The sequence below is a fragment of the Pseudorca crassidens genome, chromosome 14, assembly GCF_039906515.1.
Source record: "Pseudorca crassidens isolate mPseCra1 chromosome 14, mPseCra1.hap1, whole genome shotgun sequence".
Taxonomy (NCBI): Eukaryota; Metazoa; Chordata; class Mammalia; order Artiodactyla; family Delphinidae; genus Pseudorca; species Pseudorca crassidens.
The window spans coordinates 37,734,882-37,744,700 of NC_090309.1; the positions used below are offsets into that span (position 1 = coordinate 37,734,882).

General features: G+C 39.7%; 1 long non-coding RNA gene and 1 pseudogene across 1 annotated transcript in view; both read left to right on the top strand.

The window, feature by feature from the left end:
* The window catches only part of LOC137205647 (uncharacterized), a 113,453-nt gene extending 103,963 nt beyond the window's left edge, over positions 1 to 9,490 (top strand). The window contains exon 4 of the long non-coding RNA XR_010934234.1: positions 9,348 to 9,490. This is a non-coding gene — a long non-coding RNA (uncharacterized lncRNA). The remainder of the gene's footprint in view (positions 1 to 9,347) is intronic.
* On the top strand, positions 1,893 to 8,309 carry LOC137205750 (nucleoplasmin-2 pseudogene; annotated as a pseudogene).
* Positions 9,491 to 9,819: the final 329 nt, after the last annotated feature.

Sequence of the window (9,819 nt, forward strand, 5' to 3'; positions counted from 1 at the left end):
ATATGAACATATTTGTAGAAGCACTTTTTCTAATGACCTCAAAGTGTAAATGACCCAAATGCTCATCAACAGTAGAATGAATAAACAGTAGTATGGTCACACAGTGGAATACTGTACAGCAGAGAATGAACAAACTCTATACACCATTGTGAGTGAATCTCATAATGTTGATCAAAAGAAGCCAGATACAATGTAGTACATACTGTGATTCCATTTGTATAAATTGCGAAAACAGGCAAGACAAATCTATGACGTTAGAAGTCAGGATGGTGGTTATCCTTGGGTTTAAAATTGTGAAAGGGGTGAGGGAGATTTCTGGGAGCTGGTGATGTTCTATTTCTTGCTCTGGGTGCTGGTTAGATACGTGTATTCAATTTGTGAAAATTCAATGACCTGTACACTTAAGATATATGTACTATTCTGTTTATCTGTTGTATTTTAATAGAAAGTTAAAAAACAAAAATGTAAAAATATTTATTCTTTATGACAGATTTAAATTGCCCTCACTTATTACTATGTCTATAGCTATAAATATAATCAGTATTTGTTGTTCAGGCAATATTTGGTCTTTGATCAAGGTACAGATTAAAAAATTCAAATATACATATGCTTGAAAAATCACCATTTATTTTTAAAAGTGATAGGATTGAACATAAATAGACAAAAATTGAATTGCTTTCTCATTTGTCACAAACAGCCCAGCCTTTTTCATTTCGCACTTCTAGATTTAGCTGATATCAGGCAAATCTATGTGCATGGGGGGAAAGGTGGTGGTAATCTCATGAATAATCAATTGTCAATAGTAGCCATAATGAAAAATAAGGACCTGAGTATTAGAAACACCATTTACTGAACACTTTGTTGTAATATTATAGATAAACCAAGTATTATAAGTGAAACAAAGTGAGTAATACAGTCATCTCCCTGAATCAGGCTGAAGAAGGATTTTCACCTGAAATACTGAGACTCAGCTTTCAAATTCAAAAGCCAGACAGTTAACTAGAATAAGTAAAATAGGCCAGATGAAATACAATGGGGTCTGGTGATGGGGTTTGGGAAAACCATAGAACCCGCAAAAAGTGGTTCTCAGAGTCTGTCCCCAGACCAGAAACGCATCAGGAACTAGGTAGAAATTCAAATTATCAGACCCCAACCAAGATCAACTGAATCAGAGACTGGGGGTGGAGCCCAGCAATCTGAGTTTTAATAAGCTTGATTCTGACACATGTTCATGTATGAGAACTATTGATTTAGATGTATTCTGATTCAAATATTTTAAAAAATCATGTGGGTTTAAAAAAAATCATCTGGCCAGATTTGGCCACAGGCTACCAGTTCATAACTTCTGATGAGAATCATATAAAAAACATAAACTTGAATTTTGTATGTCAATTCTGTAATTCCCTTTTATAAGATAAAGAGAGATAGTATGTGGTAATGCTTGAACCTAAGTTTTCTCCTCCCTAGTATTCAGGCATATCTGGGCATTTCTGGGGTCTGGTGGAGGTGGGCCCTCTGGAATTCTATTTATAAGACAACTCAAGTTGCTTCCAAGGAAGAACTAACCCAGTAGAAGAAAGAACCAAATTACAGAGGTTGCATTAAGGGCAGCAGGTGGAGTTGAATATACCTGAGTACATCATGGTGTCTGCCACTCAGATTGTTTGCAGCCCAGCCTGGTGGACTCATTCATTCTTTCAACAAATAGCTATTGAACAGTCTGTCCCTGAGTCCTGTGACCCCAGCACAGCTGTAATATAAGATCTAGTAAGAGCTAATGGAGCTGTTTGTTTTGTTTTGTTTTGCTAATCTTAGGACACAGGGAGTGCAGCTTATCAGTGGTATGACTGTTGGTGCCAGGACCGTCAACACTTCCGATGCCTTGTCCGATGATGTCCGATGGACATCAGCCTTGCAGACCTCCTAGCATACAGTGGCAGTGCCTTTGGTGAGCAGCGATGACATAGCTTGGAAGTTGGCAGCAGCTGTTTTTAACAGGCAAGGAGAACTCTGAATACCATTTGGCAGCCTATTCTTGGAGCACACATGCGACATCCCTGGGTACCCTGATTTAGGGGCAGTAGAGGATGAACCCTCTAGCAGAGGTAAAGAAATGCTATTTTGTAGCTATGGTTCTTACTATGTGTAACATAAGTTACACATGGAAAAACACTGAGTCCTCAATGGAATCTATGACTTTTTTTTTTCTTTTTTGGCTTGGCAGCATTTAAAGAAACTACATGTTGCTCTTTGTGATAAGGTTAAAGTATGTGCTTGCAGTGAACAAGGTAGACTTAAAGATCAAATCTCAAACATTTGGTTTCCTTTTTTAAAATAAAACGCGATGAGATTATTGTAGGCTTTGGGACATGAGGTTTGAAAAATCACAGCACACATTACTAATTTTTTTCTCTCTCTCAAAACATCCCTAAAAAATGAAACAATATTGCTGATGAGCTGTTTTTTGGCACCAACAAGCAGCTTACTGCAAAGGAAAAAGAACTTTGGAAACAGCCACTCCTTTCCTGCCAGAATTTTGAGAGATTGATGACCTTTTCCTTCATTTCTGCAATGCCTATAGGCTGCAGATTTTCAGTAACTTCCTGAAATCCCAAATTGAATTCTATTAAAAACATATTTGTTATTCTACACAAAAAAAATGTTTGGAGTTTGGAGACCACAAATCTCTGTAAGACCTATGGAATTCCTCAAAGTAACCAGAATTTTCCAGAAAGAGTCAAGTAGTTGCTACACTACATTTAACTCAGTGTTTTATGACACCTAATGAGCAAGGTGTGTGGTATGTCAATATTCCAACTAGGTAGCAATACCTTGCTATTGATTTATGTAATATATATACACATATATATATATATCTTGCAGATTTCCAATTTTCTGGTAGAGCCATATTTTTTTTCTTGATTGCTATTTGTTTGAAACCCATTTTTTTAAGCCCAAGCAAATTGAGTTATTTTATTTTGATACTTCACTTCTAGCCAACCCAGAGTATCCACAGTGGAATGTGAGTTAGGAGGTGGGGGCAGGGATCAGGAGATTTGAGTTCTAACCAGCCAAGTTTCCCTGGACAGGTCAGTTCCCGCTTTGATGCTCAGTTTCACTCTTGGTAAAGTTGGAGGTGGGACAAATTGACCCAGAGTTCTGTGATTAGTCCAAAGTTCTGTGACTAGGGTTCCACATTCCTTAACCTCTGGATTATGAGAGCTCTCCCTGAAGAATCCTAATGACGGATTCAGTATTTGAAGGAGGAAAATTCACCTTGAGAGGACTTTCAGAAGCTATTGATATTACATATTTTTTTTTTTTTAGAGAGAGAGCTGGGGTAATTTTCTGTGTACATTTGGGCATAAGTGACTGGTGTTGTTAGCAATCAATCAAAGGCTTATTTCTATATTAACTTAATAGAATTTAGTTTCCTGGAATGCAAATTAGTAACAGGAATATGAAACATTTATTTGATTCTGTTTTTATAATGTTTATTTCCTCCATGCCCTCTCCTTCCAACTCTCACCTGGCCTCTTCTCCCTAACCCTTTTTACACATGATTTTATACTTGGGTTATCAGCTTAATCTCAAATTCAGCTCTTCTCGCGTTACTTTCCTGCTCAAAACCTTAATACCTTTCTGTTTACTGCATTGTAAAATACAAACTCCTCATGGCACACAGAGTCCTGTACCATCTGACACAGTGCAGCGTCCCACCATTGTGGCCCATTACTCCTTTTACCTTAGCCTTTCAAGTTCCCTGCTCTTTCTTTCCATGCCCAGAATTTTTCTGGCTCTCTGCCTTTGTCGCATTGATTCTTGCTTCCTGTTTTCACTTGTTCAGATTCTACCTATTCTTAAAATTTAAGGCCAAGGTTCTGCTACCAGCTTTTCTTGATCTCTCCTAAATGTAGGCAACCTCTTTTTTCTGAGCTCCCATGGCAACTTACCTGCATTTCTCTCATAGCAGTTATCACTTTCTACTCTATATTTCTACTCTACTCTATAAATATATTACAGATATTTATGTTCATATCAATCTTCCTCACTAGATAATCAGCTTTATGAAGTCAGAAGCAATGTCTGTTCCATATTTGTAGCCCTCGAAGTACCTGGCATGTAGCAGTTCCTCCACAAATGTTTGTTCGATGAATAAAAAATATCAGAGCAGGGCTTCCCTGGTGGCGCAGTGGTTAAGAATCTGCCTGCCAATGCAGGGGACACAGGTTTAAGCCCTGGTCTGGGAAGATCCCACATGCCACAGAGCAACTAAGCCCGTGTGCCACAACTACTGAGCCTGTGCTCTAGAGCCCGCGAGCCACAACTACTGAAGCCTGAGGGCCTAGAGCCCGTGCTCCGCAACAAGAGAAGCCACTGCAATGAGAAGCCCGCGCACTGCAACGAAGAGTAGCCCCCACTCGTCGCAACTAGAGAAAGCTGCTCGCAGCAACAAAGACCCAAAGCAGCCAAAATTTAATTAATTAATTTTAAAAAAATCAGAGTTACCATGGGAAATTTCTCCATTTATCTATTATCTATCTGGCTATCTATCTATCCTATAATTTTTCAGCCTATTTCTGGTTTCAGTGAGGAAAATCAGGAAAAAAAGAAAAATGAGAAAGGTACAATAACTTAAACCACTGGTTTAGCATGTAATTAATATCTAGTTCCCCTCCTTCAAGCATTGTGCTGTAGTCAGCTTTCAAAAGTGATTTAGGTTCACATGAGTTTGTGTACTGTGATGTTCAAATGTTTGTTAAAACTGATGCAACTCTATGAAAAAGATCAACACTAACTCTGCAGATGCGTCATACAAATTTTAATCTGGTGAGGTGAAGAATTCACTTGAGGCATTGCTACCTGTGGGGCACTGAAAAAAGTTGTGGCCTTTTTTTCTTTCTTTGCGGGGGTGGGGCAAAGAACAGCCATTCAATGGAAAACAGACGGATGACTGACCATAGGGCTCATGATAGATATAGATATATATACACACATATATATTAAAGTGGTTATATATTTATATATATATATAATGCTATATATTAATTACATAATATTTATATAGTATATACAATATATAAATGTATATTTGTATATATAAAAAAGACTTTATTCATTTCTATACCTTTTGTGATATTTACCAAGTTTTGGACAAATTCTTTATCTTAAAATTAATCTTGGGACTTCCCTGGTGGTCAAGTAGTAAAAAATCCACCTTACAACGCAGGGGATGTGGGTTTGATCCCTGGTCAGGGAACTAAGATCCCACATGCCATGGGGCAACTAAGCCTGTGCGCCACAACTACTGAGCTAGCGCTCCTCAGTTAGAGAGCCCACATGCCACAAACTACAGAGCCCATGCGCCCTGGAGCCTGTGTGCCACAACTAGAGAGAGAGAAGAAAAAAACCCCGCACGCCACAACTAGAGAGATACCCGTAAAGATCCCACTGCCTCAGTGAAGATCCCGCATGCCACAACTAAGACCCGATGCAGCCAAAAAAAAAATTAAGTAAATAATAAATCTTAAAATAATAAAATTAATCTTAAGAGCCTCACATCACATACTTGAAATAAAAGCTTTTATTTGTATATTGGCTTATAATTTTTCAAGCACTTCCATCCTTATTAACTCATTTGATTTTTCATGTTTTATTTCCAGACATATATTTTATACCTATTTATAATTGTTCATCCATCATGAAAATGGAAAAATTCCATTTCTTATAAATGCAGTGGATTTGTCTGCTGGTCCTTTATTTGCTTCACTCTTCTCTTTCTAATATATTTTATCCATATAGCAACAGTTTTCCTGACTTTCTACATCTGTAGTTCTTCCTGTTTCTGATTTCCCACTCTTTATTTTTAAGATGCTGATTTGTTCTTCATCTTTCTCCTTCCTCTGAGAAAGACCCATAAGTTTTTTCTTTGGAACTGTAATTCAACTCTTCCTTCCCCTTAATCTTTTTTTTTAAGGCAATGCCAATTTTTTTTTTTTAATTTATTTTTGGCTGTGTTGGGTCTTCGTTTCTGTGCGAGGGCTTTCTCCAGTTGTGGCAAGTGGGGGCCACTCTTCATCGCGGTGCGCAGGCCTCTCACTATCGCGGCCGCTCTTGTTGTGGAGCACAAGCTCCAGACGCGCAGGCTCAGTAATTGTGGCTCACGGGCCTAGTTGCTCCGCGGCATGTGGGGTCCTCCCAGACCAGGGCTCGAACCCACGTACGCTGCATTGACAGGCAGATTCTCAACCACTGCGCCACCAGGGAAGCCCCCTTCCCCTTAATCTTGACTGACTCCAAAGATATTTAGTTGTAACCCATGCAATGGTGGTTGCTGCCCCTTAACTTGAACATTTTTATTGGAGAATCATTGTTTGCTAAAACATTTAGTAAGATACTTTTGTTTTATATTATATTTAATACAAACCATATTTATTAATTTGTTCTCTTATTTTCTATAGCTTCAAAGATTGTTTTAATACTCAGATTTATTGTTTATTCTTTTATAAATATACATCTCCTTTAAGAGTTCTTTGATAATTTCCTATCACACTTTTTAGGTCCTCAGTCTTTACATTCCATTGATAATCCTTCATCATACTTCTGGAAAGACAACTGTCTTCTATATTTACAAATCTTTCTTTAGCAGGATTTGCTGTTTCATCTTGGGCAGGGTGGAATTTGAAGCTTGATCTCTAATTGTTGCATTTTCTTCCCTTTCAGAGTGAATGCCCATTCTTTTTTTTTCAGCCACACCACGCAGTGTGTGGGATCTTAGTTCCCTAAGCAGGGATCGAACCTGCACTCCCTTCATTGGAAGCACAGAGTCTTAACCACTGGACCGCCAGGGAAGTCCCGATGCCCATTCTATACTTTACAGATTTAGTGCTATCATATTCCTCTTTATGTCCCATTGTTTTATTATTATTGGCATCCATACCTGTTTTTTTTTTTTTTTGCGGTACGCAGGCCTCTCACTGTTGTGGCCTCTCCCGTTGCGGAGCACAGGCTCCGGACGCGCAGGCTCAGCGGCCATGGCTCACAGGCCCAGCCGCTCTGCGGCATGTGGGATCTTCCCGGACCGGGTCACGAACCCATGTCCCCTGCATCGGCAGGCGGACTCTCAACCACTGCGCCACCAGGGAAGCCCCATACCTGTTTATAGTGCTTATTCTTTATATGTTTTAAATGCTCACATTCCTTTTTTTTTTTTTTTTTTTGGCCAAATGATGCCATTTAGCTATCACTGCATAACAACACCTCCTTTTCATATCTTCCCCTGAAGTTTCTTGGACTTGGCTGGCACTTTCTTGTGAGAGGGTCTACACACCATAACACCAGAAAGACCTATGGTCACATGAAGCTTTAACTAGCTCCCTTCTTTCCTCATTTTTTCCTGGAGAGTGGGGATTGGGTTCATGTGCCAATGTAACATCCTTACCTATTTTAGCAGTTTAACTGGCACTTTCCGGCTCTTCGTAGGAGAAAATCATCATTGGTCCATGACCAAAACTTTTCTTTATCTAAACAAAACAAGTAGTCTTCTTCTGACCTTCCTTTGGTGTTTTAACCCCTCTCTCTCTAGTCCCTTTTCTTTTGCTTACCTTGTACCATTTGATTATACATCTGAATCCTTCAATGGACTGCAAACTCTTTTGAAGACAAAAGCTAGATTGTATTTTTGCTACCTTCCACATCCTAATGCTGCAGCACAGCTGAAAAGGCAATAACAGTCATGATCTGGAGCTGTGAGCTAAACCAGTAGAAGCAGACTTGAACCTTTGTACCCCAGAAGCAGGGGAAGCAGGACTGTAAGCTGTTGTCTAGTATGATTTGCTTGGGGAAAAAAAGCCAAAGAGAAAATGAACCTTGTGGAGATTCTGCCCCCAGCAAGCCAGGAGGACAAGAAGACAAAACCCATCACGTCACCACCATCCTACCCATGTCTCCATGATGGGATTGGAGCTTTCTCCTCCAGTCACTTTTCAGCTCCAGGCTGGCTCTGGACCTGTGTTTCTCAGGCCAGGAATGTTATGATGCTTCAGACTGTCCTTCAGACAGGAGCCCTGAGAGGAGGAGTAAGTGGAGGAGTAGGAAAAGGAGGAAGAGGAGGAACATAATGATGATGTAGATGTATCCCTAGAGGAGGAGACCCCTGTCAAACAAGTCAAGAGGCTAGTACCCCAGAAACAGATGAACATTACTGAGGAAGAAAAGGTGGAAAAAGAAGAGAAGCAGTGAGAACCAGTCTTAAAGACAAGAGCCCTGTGAGAAGGGCCAAACCTGAAAAGTTGGGATCCAAGAAATGAGGAACCAGGAATGGCTTAGCTGCAGTGACTGAGAGAGGGTCTGCAAGTGGGCCTTCCTTGGAGTGTGCTGCAAACTTAGGGTGCCCCCCCAGTCTCCCTCCATTTGAGTCTGAAGGTGATGGAGGTGTTGTGGAAGGTGCAATACAAGAGCCGTCACCCCCAGCTATCTAGTTTCAGCGGCACCTGGAGAGAAGAGCCCTGACCTCAGCGCTACAGTAAAGTTTGCTTTGCTAGGGAATTTTTTTTTAAGTATCCAACACTTAGCACAGTACATTATACATTATAATGTTTTTTTTTAACATCTTTATTGGAGTATAATTGCTTTACAATGGTGTGTTAGTTTCTGCTTTACAACAAAATGAATCAGTTATATATATACATATGTTCCCATATCTCCCTCTTTCATCTCCCTCCCTCCCACCCTCCCTATCCCACCCCTCCAGGCGATCACAAAGCACCGAGCTGATCTCCCTGTGCTATGCGGCTGCTTCCCACTAGCTATCTACCTTACGTTTGGCAGTGTATATATGTCCATGCTTCTCTCTCGCTTTGTCACAGTTTACCCTTCCCACAGTACATTATACATTATAATGTTTCAGCAAAATATTTGTTAAATAAGTTTTTTTTGTTGTTTATCTTAAGTTCATCAGGTAGCTACTTCTCACTTTTTGCCATACCACTGGAATTTTTGTCTTACTTTCTTCTCTTTTGCCAGTTTTCTAACAGTATTTCTGCAAAACTGCATTACTGTGGGTACAGGGTTGCCTTTTGGATGATGAAAATGTCTTGGATCTAGTTAGAAGTGATGATTGCTCAATACAGTGAAATGTGCTAAATGCAACTGAATAGTACACCTTTTAAAATGTTAATGGTTAATTTATGTTATATGAATTTCACCTCAATTAAAAAAAACTGCATTACTTGAGTTAGTAACACAAAGAACCACCACTTTGTAAACAGTCTCATTCTTGTCTTTTTTTTTTAATCTTTTTTTTATTATTCTTATCTTTTAAAATGCTGCTAATACTTCTCTTGCAGGGACCTGGCTCTTTCACCTTTCTCCCACATGCCACTGAAAACAACAGCGAAAGGTGGGTCCGGGCGACCATCTAAAGGCTTTGTGGGACTCAGCAGTGAGGTCATCAGCATTTGGTCACAATTTATTCGTTAGCTATCATTAATACGGTAAGTCATTTTTGCTCATTTAATGACACTCCCTATTCGTGCCCATTCTTTCTCTTCCTTCTTCTCAGTATCTTTTCTGGCTCTTGAATCAGTTCCTTAAAGAATGCTGTCACCTATCTCTTGGAGACTTTTTAAGAAGGTACTACTCCTAGAGGACTTCAGTCCTTATGGGATTACTTGTTCCTGATACAGATCTGACCATTTCTACTCCTTTTTATTTTTGTTGGGGAGGGGTAGAAAATCAATCTCTGGAAACAGAAGGGAGAAAAATTTTCCTTCCTGTGGGTGCTTGGAGTCAGACAGCCTCAGGTCAGATCCTTGTGCT